The 22,468-nt window shown below is 40.1% G+C and overlaps 1 protein-coding gene across 3 annotated transcripts in view; it reads right to left on the bottom strand.

Annotated features, from left to right (window-relative positions):
- The window catches only part of GUCY1A1 (guanylate cyclase 1 soluble subunit alpha 1), a 548,740-nt gene that overhangs the window by 446,367 nt on the left and 79,905 nt on the right, over positions 1-22,468 (bottom strand). The window lies entirely within an intron of this gene.

Here is a 22,468-nt window from a genome sequence, read left to right as displayed (position 1 = left end):
TCAATAAAAGTATCTAAGCAGAAGCTAACTGTGGTATTATGTTATTGGAGAGTGGGATGGATGGGATATTACTATCCAGAAACACCAAACAACAATCTAAACAAAATTATCACAACCTTTACTTTGCACAGAATTTCTGTTAAAAATAACATTGGTGAATTCATATTAAATTACTACAATGTATGGAAAGGAAATAGTTCCATTGATGACAGAATTAATTTCCAAAGTTCTTTAAAGTCAAAGGAATGCAACAAAAACATATTTTGCGGTATGTATTATATCAACTATTTCTTTAGTGCCCATAATAATGACATACAATGACTCTCATTCTCTCCTTACTTTCACATGAAAACGGTTTTAGAAATACTGTTCTCCACACATTCATTTCTCAACCACAAAGTGCTAAACAGTGCACTATTTGACTGAAATCTTTTGGTGATCTCCACAATCATCACTTAGTTTATTTATTCTTCATAAGTCTCCAACATGAAAAGAAGTACTTTCATTAGCAGTCATCAGCCATGTGAGGATTGTGAGGATCGCTGAAAGATTTCAGTGAAATTGTCAGTATTATTTTCATGTCCTTTTTTGCAAAGAAGTGTATTCAGCATGTTGGGGGCCTTTGTTATACCAAAACAGAGATTTTTAGTGTTTTTTCATCACTGAACCATAACTAATCATTAGTTTTGTTTTTTCATGAATGCTTTTTTATAAGATATACTGTATCCAGCGTTTCACACACCTATCAAACTCAATCTACTGCACGCACACAATCCACCAAAGTGTGGGATGCAGATCCTGCACCTTGGCTATGTCTTGAATCCAACCCGCGAGTGTGGTACACCCAATCTACTCCTATTTTCAGCCAAAAACTGAGTAGCAAGTGATTTTTTCTCACTTCAATATATTTTTTTGCCACTTTGAATCACATGAAAAAATTCATGAGCTTTAAGGTTGCAAAAAAAAATATTGAAGTCAGTCATCAGGCAACCACATTCTTTAGAAGTTCCAATGTAAATGTACATACCAGTTTTTGGCTAGCGGGTTTAAATAGCTTAGATATATCTACATTTTAACATTTCTTTTCCCATTCAACACATTGTTCGAATGCTAATATTTCATAAACTAGTGAAAAAATGTAAAATCAATCAAAAAGAAAAACATGCTGTTTGACTAGAGTTATATTTCCATGCCAGAATTGGTAAAAAAAACATTCAGTGGTTTTTGCTTTAGCGAATAGCAACATTTCCTATGAGAGCTTAGATGGAAAATGCCGAATTGTGTACCACCCCCACTTTCAGCTTTTCTGCCTGAAATATGATGGCATGCCAAAACTCAGCCACTTTTCCCAGGAATGTGAAAACATTCATGCATTTGTGTCAAACACCACCAAAGTTATCCTCAATTCATAAAATAAATTTTTAATGAAAAGTGAAACTTAACTATACCTATAGAGTCACTATCTGAGACAATGAAAAACTATAGTTAAAGTGAAAGTAAAGTTAAACTAACATTTGCTAGTTATGGTTACGAACATTGCATCTGGTTTGCAAGTTATGTTTTGTATGGCTAGTTAGCTTCTGATGGAATACGTGTTAAGCATAAATGGCAAATTTCTGTGTAATTTTACTTCTAATTCCTAACCATATATATTTTTGAACTGTTTTTTTTTAAATGAATTACAGAGGTTATCCTATACATAATCTCCATAACACTGTCAAATGTTCAATTCTAAAAATGTTAATGTTTATTTGCAATGAAATCATTTAATATGCCACATGCGTGCACAGGTCCCTACTGAAACATTTTCACTGGTTTCATCTTTTACAGGAGGATGACACTTTCTTCATTTCAGCTTTTCCAGAAATCATGGGTGTTAGAGTCAGTACTCTAGGTGCGAGACAAAGAGAGACGGTGGGCTCCAGTGAGAACTATTTTCTTATATCATATTCCAGTGCTTAGTCTTTCTTTCCATACCAATGCATTATTTCAGTTGAAATCATCTTTATTTTTTTACATGGTAGAAATGCCAGATAAATAGGCTGCAATAGATAATTCAGAAAGTAATCAAACTTTTTTCAGTTCCTTCAGAAACTAATATTAATTATTAGTGCTAGACTTTTTCCAACATTAGCAAAACAATTCTTTCAAAATTTGACTTTTCCGCATACATCACTCAAGCACAACTCGGACTGTGTATCTATTCTCTTAAGAGTACTTGTGATGGAAAGAGGGCGTGCATGGAATGCAATGGAATTGGATTTGGAAAGCTTGTGGCTACCCGGGGGCGTCCCAGCGCTGAGCTTGTGGAGTTGGCTAGGGAACAGAGGGGACCTAGGGGAAAATGCAAGTTGTCAGGAGTTAGCGGAATTTCAGTAGGTTGGCTTCTCTTCGAAAGTTGAGGGGGAGGGAGTTCCAAAGCTTGGAAGCGTTATAGGAGAAGCGGCGTCCACCTGACCGTGCCTTTTTGATTCTGTAAGTGTTTGCAGGAAGAGGTGGTCAGATCGTAGCTTTCTATTGGCCTTAAGTACCTACATCCCTCAATGACTGTGAAGTATGAAAATATTTATTATTTATTTAAAATACTTTATATAGCGCCGACATGACCCCTGGGGGTATCAGAGCGCTTTACAATTTATCAATCACAAAAGGTACAGGAGGTAGTAACAATAAACAACATACAATCATAACAGTCAAATAGAAAACAAGGGTGAGGAGAGCGTGTCCTAGATTGCCTGGAATGCTGGGGTCCAGGGGCAGAAATGTCATCATCAGTAGCACTTTAGCTTCCTTTTTGAAAGAAGCAGGGGAGGTAATCAATTTCATTTCAGGGGACAGGGAATTCCAGATACTCTGGGCGATACCCAAGAAAGCTTGATGTGAGTATTCTTTTTACAGAATTTCTGTGGCTTCACTAGTAAGGTGCAGCCACTTCTAGATGATCTAGAGCCACCAGAGAGCTCAAATCTTTGTGCGAGATATATTGGGGTATTCAAATGTAAGGCTTTGGGTGTCATGCATACAATTTTTCATTGTATCCTTGCTTCATATTGGAACCAAATTAGGGATTTCAGGTCAGGTGTGATATGATTGTATCTTAGAGAGCCTTTGATGATCCTTGCAGCAGAGTGGTGGGAGGCCCATAGTGGAGCCACCTCAGATCTATGAAGTTCGCAGAGGCTTGCACTTCCATAATCCATCTTAGAAATCACTAGAGCTTGCACTGCCACCTTGAAGTCATGGTGGGGGGAGGTTTTATTTTCCTTAAGATACTCAGGTGGAAGGTCGCTCCTTTGGTGAGAGCATTAATGTGCTTCTGCATGTTCAAACTCTTATCTAGCATTATTCCCAATGAGCTTGTAGAATCAATGATGTGTGGCATGCAATTAAGAGGTGTTAGTTCATTCATCTACTCTTCGATGGTTGGCGACTCTTTGGGTGGGGCGTTTAAGAGGAATTCCATTTTAAGAGTGTTTAATTTAAGGTTATGAACTTTGAGTTTTCTGTAGAGCTGAGTTGAGGTGCCTGATGTCCTCAGGGTAGGAGACTTTAAGGTGCAGTTGGGTGTCATCGGCATACATGTGATCATGGATGTTGGATAGTTTCAAAGTTTCTGTTAAAGGCTCCATGAACAAGTTGAAGAGAATGGGTGAAAGCGTGGACATCTGTGGTACCACAGAGTGACTGGTGAGGGATTACACAGAGACTAGTTCTTCTTCAACCTTTGGGTTCTATTGTGGAGAAATGAGGAGAACCAATTTAGAACGGGCCCAAAAAGTCCATCCTGTGTTCCAACAGGTTGATAAGGCGGTGATGTTTAACCGTATCAAAAGCTGACAATTGGTCACACAAGTGGGGTATCATTTTTCTCGGGAGACCAAGGGGAATGCTGGGTGATAGGAAATTTGTGCCTGTGTGGTAATCCTACAACTTACCCACACAGAAATGTGATGAAAATGTGACTTTGTAAGTAAATTTTAGGTTTGCAGGGGATTCTGGATAAGCAAACGCTAGGGGATCCATGCAAGCCACACTGCCAGCCAAGATTCAGTACACGCACACCACCATCCATGCACACCACCAGCCAAGCGCCATCCACACACACCGCAGACAAGCGCCATCCATGACCACAATCAGCCAAGCACTATCCATGCACACCACCAACCAAGCATCACCCACATACATCGCCAGCCAAGCACACCAAAGGAGCACCTCTGAGGGGTGTGCGCTTGGTGGCGTTGCAGGAGTTCATAGGAGCATGCTACGTTCTGGACAGGAAGGCAGCGGCAAGGTTCATGGAGGGGAAACTTGGCAGGGCATCATACGAAATTTACTAGTTGTTCAGTGATTAAGGTTCTAATGCTATAGTGGAGGATACATACTTGTTAGGGAGGTGGAAATAGTGGAATAGTGGAGGTTAAATACTTATGAAGCTGGAGGAAAAGGGATGCATCCAAATTGTTGCTGAGATGGGGAATGTGAAGGTGCAGCTCAGGTAGACTAGAGTGGGAGGGGTGACGAGCAACCGACTGGGCCCAAATGTCCACCTCTAAAAGCGCTCATCTTCCTCTCGCTAACTTTCCATTACAGATCGATGAATCATGAGCCATCAAAATAGTTGAAAGGCAAAGCAGATGCCATGGTCAAGCACTGGTACTCAGGGGTATCACCTCTTGGTGCACAGCCATCATGTACAGGGAACATCAATCAGACACATTTTAAAATACATTTGAAGCACTCCTGTTAGTTAGAACCTTTTAAAGTGTGTTTACTATTCCATCAAAGAATACACCAATACACTTCCTCCTCCTCATATCACATCTAGTGTAAGCTTCATTAAGAAGGAATGAGTGTGGGACATCAGAGTGGGTAGACTGCAGCGGGAAATGTTTTCCTATATTGAGTTATAGCACTCAGTCTTTCTTCCAGGATCTTCTATGCCAGAGATTTATGGTAGTTAAAGTCATCTTTATAGTTTTCCATCATACAAATGACTGTGCATTTATCAATATTTTGCAAAGACGAAAAAAAGACATACACACTTCATAGATGCCTGTGAAATAATAATTGCATCATCATAATGAGCCCCCCCTAATTCCTCTGCAAAGATTTACTATTGTTGAAACCAGTGCTAATGCATTGGGGTACTGAGCCGGGGGGGGGCTGATTTCTATGGAAGAGTACAGAGCACAAATCTTAGACTTTTAAAATGCAAACAAGGTACAAGTTCTACTTCTTTGGAGATTGGTTTTGGCTGACTGTGCGATGTGTTCTTCATGGAGACCTGGGTGTTTTCTGTCCTACCTAGAGAAGAGTTGCTGCATGTCTTATTTAACCTTTTTGGCCACCTTATTTAACCTTCAGCACAGTTTATTTAGACACTTTTTCAGGTATTTGAAAAGAATAACTGGGCAATGACTGGGACTCTTGGAATGGTTCATGATAAGCAGCAACTAGAAGGTATTGTTTAGAATACTCATTTCTGATGCAATAAGTGCTGGTGAAATAATTATGTTGCTGGAGCTCAGGTCCACTCAAATATGTCAAATATGCTTTGCTGGATCTAGTGGTCAGAGACATAAATGGACAAAAGGTGGTATGTTGTGCAATACATATAAATACTCAGAACTAAACAAATGCAGGTTCGTTCATGCATGTTCGATACTTTAAGGAGATAAGAGGAGCAATACTTTGATGAGCATTCATGCAAGCATTGCATATTCAAAACAGTGAAGAGTTACACAGTGTTTCTCAGTGTACCTTATGAAATACACTTATATTTAAATCGCTGTCTGTAGTGGCACCATCTATTATCGATATTGCATGAAATTGAATGCTTTTCATTAGACACAAACCATGCACAAGCATATTGTACCTCCACATTCTTCCTGTTCAGAGAACTAACACTACAGCTGCTGTTTTTGCCAGGGAAAAAAGATATTTAGCAAATGTAACACTCAATGCCCAAAACAACCAAGCAAAAAAAGTAAACAATATAAAGAAAGGGGAAAGAATCAGTCATGTGGTCTGAAAGGACCCCATCTTAGGGGGAAGGAAGGTTTTAACCCAGCAAAAGTGCACAAAGAAACCCAATGGGAATATATACCCCCTGGTATAAGCCTAACCTACCTCAAAGCCATAGAAGAAGTCTGAAAAAACTCACACACCACCATCCTGAATGTAACTCTATCTAAACTAAAACACCCTCATTCTGAGTAGCTCAATATTTAAGCATGGTCAAATGGTCCTGGGAAACAATAGAGCAAGGTGCATTTTGTCTCCAATGCTCTTTCACCTCCCCATTCAGTTTTCCACTTTAGGATGAGGGACATATGTCGATTATGGAGTTTGTGCATTCAAATACCCATCATTATTCCTCTTTCACACCAGCTTCCCACTGCACATTTGACTACATTTGTCCTGTAAAGATCTGTACGGGAATAAATATCTCAGATGTGGTAATTTTGAACAACTTGTAATGATAAATCAAATTAATTAAAATTAAAAATTAAATTGGGATTTCTAAAGCGCACTCAAACCCTCGGGTATCTAGGGGCTGAAAACTCCAGGGGGAAAAAGAAGGGTGGCCAAACACCAGACAACAGTGAGGCTCCCGGGAAATGAAGAAGCATATTTAGACTAATTATAAAAAAGCCAGGTTTTAAGCGATTGTGGATGGGGGTGGAGGGTAGGAGCTGTCACCTATCACACTTCCACACCACAAAGCTCTGCTTGAGCATACTCACAAAGGGTTTGCCATTAGTATTTTGTGTCTCCAGACAATTGGGGCTACAGGAAGGGGATGCCTGACCCCTCAGGGGGGTGGAAGACTCTATAAACTTTTCCTACATCAAAGTGCGCACCAGGTATAAATATTGGACCCTTAGACCCACTCTTCAGTACACATATGGACCTTTGGAAGACTAAGGAGAGGGACTGATGTGATGCTTTGCTGCAAAAAGGGCTGCCAATCTGCCGTCCTGCTGACCCTCTGCCTGAATGAGAAGTACTGAACCTGCATCCTGAACCCAGATACCACAGAGATGACTCAAAGGGCTAATAGGCTGGCCTCCTGATCAGAGCCTCAGGGACAAAACAGGCTCTTACACCCTTGAGCGCAGGAACCTGGACTCTGCCAGCTGTGAATCCTGTACTCCTCTCAGAAGTGGGCCTGAAGGTCCTCTTCTTGGAAGTGGGCCTGAAGGTGCTCTACCAGCCCCACTGGGGTTCCCCCAGAACCGATGCAATGAGACATATCACCTTGCAAGACTCTGTATCAGAACTGCGGCATGATGCATCCTGATGCAGGACATTGCATTGCAGCTCCTCAAAACTGCAGCTGTGCGACACATATCCACCTATGGACCTCGCCTCACCATCACAGGACCTCAGAACCTCTGCTGCATGACTTATCTCCACTGAAGGACCCTGCTTCGACTCTGCAGCACGATGCATCCTCAACACTGGACTTTACATTACTCTACAAACAGCATTGAAAGTACTTTGTTTAGCGGGCCTAACTTGGTCTTTGGCTTGCAGTGCCTCGAGGTTTGCCTGAAATTGTGCCTTTTTCCCATCCAGCACCAACAGGTAACCACAGTTGGAGCTTTTTTTTGTTGTTGTTGCTATTTTCACTTCAATCTTTAAAACTCCAGTTCAACTATATAGATTTTTGTTATTTTGGTAGCAAATTATTCACTAAATTGTACTCTAAGGGGCCGATTCCGATATTGCTTGGAAGGGCTCCGAACGTGATCCGGCCAGAAAAATTACGAGTCATACGCGTGTTTTCCGCACGACTCGTACAGCTGTGCAAGCAAGCAAGTACGATGCGAGAACCGCAAAATCACCGACCAAATCGTTTCCAGGTCTGATCCGCTCTGTTCGCCTCATCCGTAAGCAATCCGTGCTGTGAAATGGAGGTGATTTCTGATGAAGCCAGTACGATGCACGCATCGGACAGCCGGATCGAGCCGGAGTTTCCGGCTCGCAAAACGTCCGGGAAGCTGCCTGTGGGGGTCCGCGTTAGACCCCCGTCACACGCAGCCTTACGACTCGGACACAGGGGTAGACCCAAGGGTCTCCCCAACACAGGCATGTATGGTGCAGATGGCACTGACACGTATCCACTGTAGGGGGCGCCTTTGTGCAAGACGTACCCATTCAGTCAATGGGAGCCCATGTAGGCGTCGTACAACCGGCTCCCTTTGACTTCTATGGAAGTCCGACTGAACCGAGTCCTGCAGCATGCAGTCGCATTGTACTCGCTCAGTCGGTTTGCAGGAGTCCTGCTTGATCGGAAAACACTCCGGTTCCGGCTCGGTCGGAGAGCTTTCCGACCCAGATCCGAATCAGCCCCTAAGTTAAGTGCTGCATAAATACTTTACATATTGCCTCTAAGTTAAGCATGACTGGTTTGTGCCAAGCTACCAGTTTAAGCAAAGGTTGATTTGTGGTTTGCTTGTGAATTCAACTTGACAGAAATGTTGGCGGCTGCTTGAGCAGGATTTCACCCCCCCTCTCAACCAGTAACTCAATTTCTTCCACCTCTCTATTAACCTTTTTGTCTATTTCCATCTTCTTCTTGCTCTTTCTTTCTTTACTTTCATGTTTCACTCTTTCTCTTACTTGCCTTCTCTGTCCCCAGTTTTCTCTCTTTCATACCTGTTCACACGTTTTCCCTTTCACACTCTAAATGGTCCATTCTCTCTCTGGCTCCTACTTTCTATCTCTAACAATCTGTCTGTCTGTCTTTTTCTCTCCTTTCCTCTGGCTCTACCTATCTCCCAATATACGCCTATGTGTGGACATATATAACAATATTCTGTATTTCATAGGTGTTTATTACAGTGCATATTGCCATTCTGATTTTTTTTAATTCAACTAATTGTGTTTCCATTACTTTATTTGTACTATTCTATTAGTTCATTATACTGAAGCAGTCATCCTCATTTCTAATGATTGAACACCTGATGCCTAAATATCTTTTAAAGTCAGAGTAGTTCTGAACTGTACATGATATTAAGTATGATCTATCTGAAACTAGAATTTATTTTGCTAAGGAGGAATCCCAATACGTCCCTTCCAACCTCTGAAGCTCAGAAGGTAAAACAAATCTTCACAGAATGCATGACAGATTGTGGATACAATAGAGAGCAAGTGAACTGCTGTGTTAGTGATTTCCACAGGGGAATTGCTCAATGGCTATGAATAGACCCATTCTGGGGCATGAAAGATTATGCCCAAAAAGGAATTGGGCATTTCAAATTGTAAAAAATGTCATACTAATGGCAAAGTGGTAGTTTCTTGACATTTTGTACAGCCATAGGACGCTTCACATTTTCAATACCTAAAATAGTAAAACTGAATGAGTACATTCTTTGCATAATATCCCCCTAAGCATACACTTATTTGAAATCATGTTTTATGTCTCAGTACTAACTCCAACTTTTTTACTTTGGCCATCTTTAGCAGTTCCCTTTACCAAAGTCATATGCCTTCTGTGAGCCTAACATAAAATAACACATGGTACTTTGAACAAGGTATAACAGAGCATAGCCAGAAACCTTCTAAGATGATATATAGTGACCTTTATAGATATAAAACTCTCTGAATCCAGGAGAACCAACCTAGACATCAACTGCAGTAGTCTTTTGTTCACATATTTAGACAAAAATGTATTACATAGCTGTGTTGTATTTATTTTCTGATCACTTGCAGTTGATTTCCTTATCACTTGATGTAAGCTTCAGTTGTAATTTACAATAATTCACTATATTAATGTATGATCACCATAGACGTGAGCACCACACATTTGAAACATTTATATTTGTATATTTATGAAATGTGGATTGATTGTGCTGTATCTATTAGATCTGAAGTTCTTAAATCTTGCCAGATCAAAATCAACCTTCAAGGCGCAAAAATATTAAACAAATTGTACAAATCAGTAAGCTAAATATAGCACAGCAAACAATATATACCTTACAATATAATACAAAATCATAAAAATGCCAATACTCTATAGACATCTCCTGGCAGTAGAGAATATTCAAGCCCTACCTTGCTACATAGTACAAAATGTAGTACAGTACCTGCACTAACAGAGGGATGCCTCCTGAAGAAGTAATTCTCAGTTTGGAACAGAATTGAATGACACAGCTATGGAGGAAACTGGTTCCAAACATATTCCCCCACTATCCTCAGTAGTCCACCTCCCGATTTCTCATGCCGCCATTTGTGAAGCACCAGTTGGTGTCAGGTGAGGAAACCTAAAACCCTAGAATCTTGTTGATAGTGAAAGTGAGTGGGCACAGTATATATCTATGGTCAGTTTTACAAATATTACGTTTCCTAAATTCAAGCTTCTTATTATCTTTACGATGAATATTGAGTGTGTTATAAACAGAAATAATTAGGCTGTTTCATCACTAGCAGTGATTGATATTATTTCTGGAGAGAACATAGAGACATTACCACTGAAATAATATTTGAAATTTCCTACCAAACATATGTTTCTCAGCACCCACTATTAGTTGTACAATTAATTACCTGGTGTAATGGGTTGCTTTATTTTTGTAAACATACTGAAGTGAGAAAGCAAAGACTGGTTTGAACAATAAAAAATAAGTTCTCGTGAATTTAGTACGGAGATAAAACGCATTGTCAACAATTTAGATAATTCAGACAAGAGCATATATGTTGGTCAGTATGATGGAATTATTGACACATGCACTATTCAGAATAGTAGGTCTTCGATCTCATTCTGTTTTTGCTTTCCTCACCTTAAAATTAATATTCTTATGAGTGACAGTTGAACAGGCCAATGGATAAAGGGGAAGGATCTAAAATCCTTGGATGTATATATCTGTGTAAACATATTTTTTATGGCTCGTTTTAATGACACAAAGCATCACAACAACTAAAACTGGTCTAGGCCACACCTAAAAAGGGAATTTTTATATGTAGAAAACTCAATTTATGTTCGCACCTGCATCACTTAGAAACATTGGCACTTTAGTGACATTAGCAGCTACGTACCACAAGAAGGATTCCCTTTGTTATTTTAGCTTGACCTGAAAAGGGTGCGTACATGAAAAAGCAAATTAGCAGTTTTATTCAGATCAATGTGTAGATAGAGGTAAAGCATGGGTTACATAAACATTCTGCCTATTGTTACCGGCGTTTGGTTTGAGTTGAGACCCAGCTTCCATATGAGCACTTTTTAAATGTACTGAAGTTAAATACATTTGGTAGTGAACCAGGAAAATATCTTTCTTTACCACATAACAATTTTATTTTTAGAATTCTGAAGTCTGAGACTGCATTGGTTTGGAGGAATGTATATCTGAGAGGCGTTTGTTTCAGAAATCTAGATTATAAGGAATTACAAGAACACATAAACTGTCCAGTACATTTCTGAGGATTTAAAGAGAGCAATATCTTTGCTTCTTGCAGGTTTCGATTTAAGGATTTCCCGACACATAATTCAACAATATTTGGAAACATAGCATGCTTATTTCATATCTCTCCTCATACTTAACATGGCTCACCATTAAATGTACATAGTAAAATGAGCAAGGCTCAGTAACAATATTGAGTTGCATTTGTACCACATTCATCCTACTGTAAGCCATTAAATATCTAAACATTGAAGTATATGTTGCAGTGTAAAAAGGTGCTCTATCAAAGCAAGTTTCTCTTCCTGTCTGTTGTCTGATCAACAGGACACATTTTTACCTGAAACAGAGGAGGATTTGAGGAATAGGTTCTCTGCCACACTCCTTCCAACCCCATATGTTCATGCCCTGTTGCTGAACTAAATGTGTATAATCTAAAAGAGAATAAAATGGTGCACTACTGATACAAGAGCAATTCCACACACATACTTTTCAGTGTAAGTGTTCAAGGAGCTTAAGCATTAGTTATGAGCAAGTCTTTTTGGTATGCAACCTGATCCTTTTACTTTACACTATCAGATAATTGTTGCCATGCTTGAAGTATCTCATGCCACGTGGCTGAACAACACTATTGTACAAATTGCAGAGTGGTTTCACCTCCTTCCTTCAGTACAGCCCGTAGATTCACAGATTGTATGTTCAAGCAAAGCCTCTTGCAAGTTAGGGTTTACCATTTTCAGTGACTCCAGGGATACATTTAATCCATAATCTACTATGCCCTTTAAAAGAGAGCCTTAAAGAGATAGGATATATCAAAATATCAAAAACAAAAATAAAACTATTGAAAATAAAGAATTGACATTTGTGGCATCATGTTAAGGTGTTATTGTCAATTCAATTCAAATGACTTTATTTCGATTCCACAAAGGAATCATAAAAGTATACACCAATATAAAATACATGAATTGTAATAATAAACCACGATACATATTTACATATTTCGGGTTTTCAATACATTAAAAGTGTTATTGTCTATTTCTTAAACAATAACACAAATAAATAGCTGGAAGAAAGAATACAAGTATGCCTTTGCATTAATTTTGTTTGTTGAGGACTTGACCTAATTGTGGTGCAATATTTGAAATCACTATATCCCCATGCACTAATACGTGTCATTTTCTCAGGTGTACTATTGTGAAATCCGCCAAAACTGCTCACTGAATCAAAACCCAAAAACCTTTAGTTTGAAAAATGGAAAATACATTTCTTAAAGCTTTAGTTCCAATACAACAGAAATCATGATAATGGACTGACCCTAACAAACACAAAGCTACTGTGGGATTTACTGATCAATCATAACTATAATGCTAACTTTCATAACTATAATGCTAACTTTTTGACAGAAGAAAACGGGATACCCTTTTGTACCAATGCTCCTTGAAACTAGACAAATATAAGGCCAAATAAGCAAATATTCATACTCCCTCTCCATAAGAAAAAGGAATTTTCTCTTCAATACATGTTTTGATGAATTTCCCAAGTCCTAAAAGCGAGTCTGAAACATGCTTCTCTATTGTTCACTAAATCACCCATTGCAGATCTTAAACATTTAATTTACTTCACCTTACACATTTGAATTCACAGTTTTTAGGCATGTAAACAAACACAGTCAAAGAGAAATGAATCAGTGGCCCTGTCAATATTCAACCCACCCAGATGGTTAGACCCCTACCTCAGTCTTGTGTTCAATAAACGTTACTAAGCAGAAGCTGACTGTGGGATTATGTTGTGTGGGAGTGTGATGGATGGGATATTACTATCCAGAAACACCAAACTATAATCTAAACAAAATTACCACAACCTTTACTTTGCACAAAATTTCTGTTAAAAATTACATTGGTGTATTCATATTAAATTACTACAATGTATGGAAAGGAAATAGTTCCATTGATGACAGAATTCATTTCCAAAGTTCTTTGAATCAAAGGAACGCAACAAAACCATATTTTCCAGTATGTATTATATCAACTGTTTCTTTAGTGCCCATAATAAAGACATACAATGTCTCTCATTCTCTCCTTACTTTCACATGAAAACGGTTTTAGAAATACTGTTCTCCACACATTAATTTCACAACCACAAAGTGCTAAACAGTGCACTATTTGACTGAAATCTTTGGGTGATCTCCACAATCATCACTTAGTTTATTTATTCTTCATAAGTCTCCAACATGAAAAGAAGTACTTTTATTAGAAGCCATCAGCCATGTGAGGATTGTGAGGATTGTGAGGATCGCTGAAAGATTTCAGTGAAAATATCAGTATTATTTTCATGTCCTTTTGGCAAAGAAATGTATTCAGCATGTTGGGGGCCTTTGTTATACCAAAACAGAGACTTTGTGTGTTTTATCCTCACTGAACTATAACTAATCATTAGCTGTGTTTTTTCATGAATGCTTTTATAAGATATACTGTATCCAACGTTCCACACACCTATCAAACTCAATCTACTGCACGCACACAATCCACCAAAGTGTTGGATGCAGATCCTGCACCTTGGCTATGTCTTGAATGCACTACTAATAAGAAGGGGGACCCTTGACAAGATACAGGCATGTGAGCAAGGGAAATAAAAATAACCAACAACAAGGAGGTACCTGCCCAATACTTTCAATTGAGGCTCTAGAAAAGGTTCCAGATACTAAAGGCCACCCACCGGAGCGGATCAGAGCTGAAACAAACACTCACATGGAGTTATTAGAAACAATTGAACATTTTATTTTTTTCTTTATCAAAAAAGAAGAAATAAATACAAAGTCAAATCACATATAAATAAAACATGACTCAATAGGTCATGTCCCACACACCAGATTCGCACATAACACTCATACTGTCATACACACCAAGACTCATCGTTACACCTCAAACATCACATATGCAATTCACATCACCAATTACATCAAGATATATACAACAGCCAGTGGATGATTCGATGACGAGTGGGAAAAAGTCATCCGGGGGAAGGGGTGAATACAATTCAGCTGACCCCGCACAAACAACGCTAACGCGTGTTTCGGTGTATCACCCCAGTCGGGGCTACACCTTCATCAGGGCGAAGATGGATAGGAAATGTGGGACAGTGAACCTGCAAGCATAAAAAAGGGGAATATATACATTCAAGATGATTAACATTACTAGCAGCCTGACAATTCTATCTAAACCCAAATTCAAAAGCTACATGATAGGCTCCGGGGAGACCAAATAAGTATATATACATAATGTTTACGCAGATTTAATGAGACTTGAATAATGTGCAAAAAAACATAGGTAAGAACAATAACACAGAATGGATATGATCCAGAAACTTAGATTTTTAAGGTGGCGAGCACAAATCATTTTAAGAGGTACCAACCACCAGCAATAGAGGGAGACTCCAACTCAGTGTGTATTAAAGCAAAAAGAAAACGTAAAAAAGAATAACACACGAAAGAAGCTTAGACACTCCCTTAAAGCTTTTTACCTTCAATATAGATAATGAATATAGCAAGAGCAGAGGGGGGGGGGGGGGCAAGAATAACTTGATAGAGGGAAAAGAAGGAAATTCCGAATACCGAGTATGTAAGAGAGGGGGCATGGAGTAGACACGCCTAGAAAAGATAAGGGCAATAATGCTAGAAGGGCGGGATATATATCCACCGAAGCCAATAAAACGGTCGTTCACTTTCAGAACATATCCAGTTCTAAGAGAGTGGGGACTATAAATCTGGAGAGAGTTCCAAACCACACTATTCCTCGTTGAGAAGCAAGACTCAACTAAAAAAGGTAAGGAGATAGGTAATATAGGAAGGAAAGGTCCTAGAAGCAGGGTAGAAAAGCTCCTCTAATTAGCAAAGGTAATAAGAATAATATGGCTATGTCTATACTTCCATAGCAAACTCCAGGATCCGGTATACAGAAACCTCGACAACAGAAGAAAAATAGAAGGAATATAAAATTATTAGCCCACGCGCACACTTGCAAGGTAAATACAATAAAAGAAGCTTCTCATATGTCGGTATAAATTGTGAAAGGAATATCTAAAACCCTGTATCTATACATGTAGGTCCACCCGTAACCTGAATATTAAAAGGGCAAATAAGTCCAGGGAAGAGCATTACCGGGATGGTTTAAAAGAAAGGCGAGTATTATGTAGAATTAAACCTGGAGTGAGTGCGAATAGAAATAAATTTTTGGGGAAAACATGTCAAATGCCCGCTTTACTTATTTAGGTTGACACGGAACCTGAAGCACATCAGCTAAAAGTCAGGAGATTCACCCCACATTTATTTGAAAGGAAGGAGAAGAGCTCCTAGAGGTGAGAATGCATGAAGTGACTGTGTGAGTCCATACTTGAAACCATCACTAAAATGTAACGGAGGAATTAGAAAACCTTCCCTGTTTGATCTAATGTAAAATCTTCGTAAAGCATGTTGGGAAGAGACAAAATGTGGCCATTAAGGGCAGACCTATCAAATAAAGAAAGGATGGTAAATGTCGTTTGAAAGTTTTTAAATTTAAAAGTCATGAAGTCATGAAGGATAAAATAAATATATTCGGCCTATAATGATAAAAAAAGTCTCTTTAGCAGTCCACTCTGGTTGATATCTATCTCTCTATATACAGAAGGATATCCTTAACTTTGGAAACGATGACCCCAAGATTTGTCCTGTCTTGAAGAAGGTGTAATGATATCCATGTTTTTGACACCGAAACGCGTCGACGCACTAGTCCGAGAACAGAATCCAAGTATAGCCCAGGGAACAACAGATATCCATAAATTATTGGTACTGTAGCCCTTATAAATGAATATAGAAAGGCTTTTTTGGATCAAGTGATCTTATAGCAAGAATACTCTGAGCTACACAAAGAAGGGGGTTTGTTTCTTGTCTTTAGATTAATTGATACATTATGATTATGTGATGATTATTTTTCTGCCTAAGTTTTTATTTCTGAGCAATTGATGTACTGTAATTTTGGAATGAATAGATTTATTCCCAGTTTTTAATTTAATCTGTATGTACCGTATGAGATACGGTGAGTAGTCCTACTGAAGGTTATGTACTGTAAAATCTCGACAATGTTTTAATTATGTATGTTTTCAGGAAGCTTTTCTGAATTTTAATGTGTTTGTGGAGGAGAATGCTCACTTCCACGTTTTATGAACAAATAAAGAAGACTGTAAACGTTACATTTTAGTGCCGGAATTCAAGATTTATTTTATCTATAATAAGGTAATGTAGGTGTATGTGAAAAATAACACACAAGAGAGTGAGTAATAAAAGTAGTATTTCCAGGGATTTCCCTTTGACTTTTTGTATAGAGAACCAGTGCCAAATGTAGAAAGAAGGGGGCAGGCAGTAGGTGTATAACATGAACCAGCCCCACATACAGAGCACAGAATTCGCATTTACTACTCAATCGCATACCCGTCGTTAGAGATGCACCAAAAACGGTTGATTATTTTCAAAAGCAAGGGGCTAGTAAGAGCCCAAGCGGATAAGACTCCCCAGCGGGACTCTATAAGAAAAGGATATAGACCAGAACATACATTCTGACCTGCTCATAAAATATCCTTAAGAAGGAGGGGGGGAAGCAAGGAGGAAGGAAGGTCCTACCGAAACTGATTACAAACCCCTCAAAAGGCATACAATGCGGAATAACCTACCCAGCAGTTTCCAGGGGGTCCTTCTCCGCAGCAAACAATATACTTCCTCCAAGGGATCACAGGAATATCAAGTCTCACAGAATTCTTAGAGCGACTACCGTGTCACAGGATAAGTGACTTGGGCAACAGGATCATCACCTAAGCCACACACAAAGAAATGTTTTGTTTATGTGCAAAAAACAACAACCAGTTCAACAGTGTCTAACATGTGAAACTATTTGCAAACGTCACATGTCCCTGGCATGGTAGCCCACTGTGGCGCCAAAAAAGACAAGGGAATCCAGGGACACGTGAGGGCATAGGTAGTCCAGGGTATAAAGCGAGGAGCCTGTATACATGAGTAAAAGCCTAGGCCAAGGATGCGAGGATATGGTTCAGAAAAAGAGTCGGAGCACCTTCGCAGGAAAACTCTAGAAACTGCCCATATGAGCAACGAGAGGATAGTACATGCCATATCGTTAAGCGCCAGTTCCTAAAAAACAAACAACCATATGCCCTAAGATAGGGGTGGACAAAGCAGGGGACATGACCATGAGTTATAAGTCTATTTAGTTAACACGGGGAACCCAACAATAAGCGGTGCAGCAGTACACTTGACATGCCTCCCACTCCCGACACTAAAACTGGAGGCATAAACTAATGAGCCCCCGACGGCCCACAAGAATATTCGGCTGTATGAAAAAGAGGGCGGCAAAGAAAATACTTAAAAGGCATCACCCCCATTATATGAGCAAGCCGAGGTCAACCACCAGCTTCCCGCTTACCAGGTAAAAAGGTGGGCAGAGTCGTCACCAGTCAGGGATTCTCAATCGCACACGGCCGGAAGGGTGTCCCCGGATGAGGGCATCACGCCGACATCACATCGGTTCAGGGTTATATACAGGATGGACTCAATCAGGAGACGTGATGGAGCGTCACGTTAGTAAACGTAAAGGGAGGACTGCTACAGGGGGAGGAAACACAGTCACTATGAAATAATAATCCACATTTGTAAAGCGCACAATCACCCGTAAGGGTCTCTAGGCGCTGGGGGCCGTCGGGAAGATTAAGCAAGCTATTGCCCAGAGTCACATGGTGCTGGGCTAACCTGCCACTGGTGCCGGGGATCGAACCCTGATCCCCAGATTCCAGCGTCAGTCGCCCTGGCCGCGGCGCCACACATCTCACTATCAAGGTTCAAACAGATTGAATAAACGTATGAATTGGGACTTGCGGGCTAATACATAACTAAGAGAAGGCTCCTAGGTCCCCTTATCAGAGGATAAGTTAAAACACAGGAAGTAAATGTAATCTGTATAGGGGGTCCAAACAGGTCAAGGGAACCAAGAACCAGGAAGCCAAAAGGATCAGGGGCACGGGACAAGGGATTCATGAACGTGGACTGGAAATCCCTGTCATGCAGGGTTAGCACACAAAGGGACCAGTTAAATAATGGCTTTCTGCCAGGGTCAATTTTCGTTAAGGCCTTTTTTCACAGCATCCAGAAAGTATATCCAGAAAACCTCTCTTTTTTTGCGAATGGCAGAAGGATTTTGTCCAGGATATACCGGGATCCTTTCCAATATCGACCATTTCAAATCGCTCTCAGAGTGGTTTTTCTCCAAACAATGGGAGACTAGGGGTGCCAACAGTTTCTTAATTCGAATATTGGACCTGTGTTCCCCAATCCTGGTTCGACACTCCTGTCCAGTTTCTCCAAAATATATGAGGTCAGAAAGACACTTAATGATGTAAATGATGTTGGAGGTGCGCCAGCTAGTCATTTTCACAAGACAGATGGTACGCTCAGAAGTTATAATGGTGTCACCCACCATGGCATTGGGGCAGGCCTGACAATTGGCACATCGATGGTTGCCTTTAATGGGGCCCAGGCCACAAATGGCTTTTTGGAGGGGGATGGGGGTCCAATAATTTCCTGCAAACAAGGTGGTTCTTCAAGTTCCTTTTTCTCTTGAAGGCAAAAATAGGTTTGGGAAGATGCTCTTCATCATTGCCCAAATTGAGAAGGTGCCTGCAGGAATTAATGGCCTGTCTCAATTTGTGGTTGAGGTTAGAATGTCTGGTCACACATACCAGTTTGTCCATGGATTCCTTTTCTCTGGGCATGAACATAGATTCACGATTAAAGTACCTTGCCCTTTTGAAAGAATCCTTGATCAGTTTATGGGTGTAACCACGATGCACAAGTTTTTCTTTTAGGATATACATTGTTGAAGGAAGTCTTTAAAGTCCGAGCAGTTCCTTCGGATCTTAAGGAACTGACTAAATGGTATACTGTCCCTCTGGCAGCGAGGATCGTAGCTGCCATACTGCAATAAGGTGTTTCTCGCAGTAGGTTTCGTAAACAGGGACAGATATATCTCATTTTGGCGATGTTCAATCCAGATGTCAAGATACTCCACTCTACAGTTGCTGGAGTGGGCAGTGAACTTCAAATTGCTATCAGCTGCATTTAGCCAGAGAACGCATCTAAAGAGTCCTGGCCCCCCTTCCATATACAAAAGAAGTCATCAATAAATCAAGACCAAGCTCGAACATTTTCATGGAAGGGGGCCATCTCATTATAGATGTTAACTTGCTCGAAATGTCCCATGTATAGGCAAGCTATATTAGGGCGAACAAAGCCCCCATGCTTACTCCCTGAATTTGCTGGAAGTAACAGTTATTGAACTCAGAGTAGTTCTCACTGAGTACCACTTCAAGGCACTGGATGATGAAGGGGGCATTGCTGATTTCAAGCTCAGACAGAGAGGATCTTATGCATGACCCTCAAGGCTCCTTTCTGCGGTATGTTGGTATACAGAGACTCAAAGTCCAATGTAACCAAGAGTTCTCTGTCTTCTTGATAGGGGTTCCCTCAACGTTGGCGATGAAACCGCCTGTGTCCTTCACAAAGGACTCCAAACAGTTGACCAAATGTTTTAAAAAACAATCAACGTATTTGGAGAGGGGCTCCATCGCAGACCAGATGATAGATACAATGGGCCTTAGGCGGGGGGCCATGCACATTCTTATGAGTCTTCGGGACCCCATAGATGATAGGCATGCGAGTGAAGCTGGGGGTCAGGAATTAAGCTTCCTTAGAACAGATGAATCCCATTTCCACAGCTCGTTCAACCATAGTAAGAATACATAGTTTCAGGGCGGTTTCAGGATTCCTGGCAATTCTCTTGTAATGTTTAGTCGAGGAAAGAAGAGAATTCATTTTCTCCACATAAGTGGGGGTTGTAGTTAGGATCATAATTGGGCATCATAATTACTTGGCCCCTCACCATCCGAGTCTGTGGTGTCCAAGAAGGTCGTCAACCGTCTGTTGCCCCATCTGGGGGTGCCGCCCTGAGAATTGTGGTCGTTCGAACTGGTATAAAAATTGGTGGCCAGATAGGGATAGGCACGTTCTTGTGTAAATAACCGAATATCCTTCCTGAACTTCTTGTTTTTTCTTTTTAAGAGATAGTCCGATAAGGAGTGCAGTTCTAAACATATTTCCTCCAACTTCTTTTTACCCAATTCAACCGAGTTATCTTGCTTCAACTTTTCTATATGTTTTATTTATATGTGATTTGACTTTGTATTTAATTCTTATTCATACATCCATGAAATGTTCCTTATTTATTTGATAAAAAAAAAAAATTATCCATTGTTTCTAATAACTCCATGTGAGTGTTTGTTTCAGCTCAGATCTGCTCCAGTGGGTGGCATTTAGTATCTGGACCCTCTTCTAGGGCCTCAATTGAAAGTATTGGGCAGGTACCTCCTTGTTGTTGTATGTCTTGAATCCAACCCTCGAGCGTGGTCCACCCAATCTATTCCTATTTTCGGTAAAAAAATGAGTAGCAAGTGATTTTTTCTCACTTCAATATATTTTTTTAGCCACTTTGAATCACATGAATATGCAAAAACTCTTGAGGTTTTGCAAATTCATGAGCTTTAAAGTTGCAAAAAATATATATATATTGAAGTAAGTCATCAGGTAACCACATTCTTTAGAAGTTCCAATGTGAATGAATGAACATACCAGTTTTTGGCTCGCGGGTTTAAACAGCTTAAATATATCTACATTTTGACGTTTCTTTTCCCATTCAACGCATTGTTCGAATGCTAATGTTTCATAAACTAGTGAAGAAATGTAAAATCAATCAAAAATAAAAACATGCTGTTTGACTAGAGTTATATTTCCATGCCAGGATTGGTAAAAAACATTTAGAGTGACATGCATCAACAAACCGTTTAGCGATTCCTTATTAGCGATTTTTAAGGAATCGCAAATAAGGAATCGCAAAACGGGATGCATCAAGAAAATAGCTAATTTATAAGGAATCGGTAAAAATTGCAGAAAAAATAGCGATATCGAAAATAACGAATTCGCTATTAGCGAAATCGCAAATTGCGATTTCGCAAATAGCGAGGTCGCACGTTGATGCATATTGATGATGTCAGAACCAGGAACTGTGCCCTCCAAGCCTCATTCTGAAACAGGAAGTGTGCTCTGAGAGCCTCATTTTCACTCCAGGAGCATTGAGAGAGGAGGGAGCTGGTACTGGGAGCAGGAGAGGAGTGTGTCTCATTCATAAAACCTGTGAGGTACACAAAATGGAGCCTGCAGAAACTGTTGAGGACTCTCAAAGTGGCAGAAAAAGAAAACTTAAGTTTTCAGAAACAGAAATTGAAGCCCTGATTGAGGGAGTTGTACACAGCAATGAGAAGCTGTTTGGGAAGGCTTCTCTCAAGGTGCCTGAGCAGGAGAAAAGGAGAATATGGCTCATGATACAAAGCAGAGTGAACGCTATTGGGGTTACTCAACGTACCACCAATGAACTTAAAAAAAGGTGGTATGATTTGCGCAGTAGGGCCAAGGCGTGCATCGCAGATCGCTTGAAGGAAGCACTACTAACTGGAGGAGGGACACCACCACACACCGGAAATACTCCCATGGAGGATTTGATTGAGAGCACAATCCCGAAAGAAGCTGTTGTCGGTGTGACGCATCTGGATACCTCCGGAGCAGCACACACGTCCCAAGGTAAGAGGAATGCATGTGTACATTGTCCCTATCACTGCAGTGTGAATGGTAGCTCTGCATAGCGCACACGCAAGTAGTGAAACATTAACATCACTTTCAATAGTATAGCAAGTGCATCATGGGGGATGTAGTTTGGTCAAGCAGTTCCAGTTACAGACACACATATTAATTTAACCAATTCCAAAAGAGTAGTAACTCTGCCAAAGTATAAATGTTTATTCATGTAACAACAGTCACATAACTAAAAAGCATACATTAATGCTGTTGTGCACTGTTTAACCTCACAGATGCAGAACATGATGTCCAGGAAATCCAGCTCAGCAGCGCCTCTGAACCTGATAAC

Source organism: Lissotriton helveticus, chromosome 2_1 (genome assembly GCF_964261635.1).
Source record: "Lissotriton helveticus chromosome 2_1, aLisHel1.1, whole genome shotgun sequence".
Taxonomy (NCBI): Eukaryota; Metazoa; Chordata; class Amphibia; order Caudata; family Salamandridae; genus Lissotriton; species Lissotriton helveticus.
This window is presented reverse-complemented; position numbering and strand designations above follow the sequence as displayed.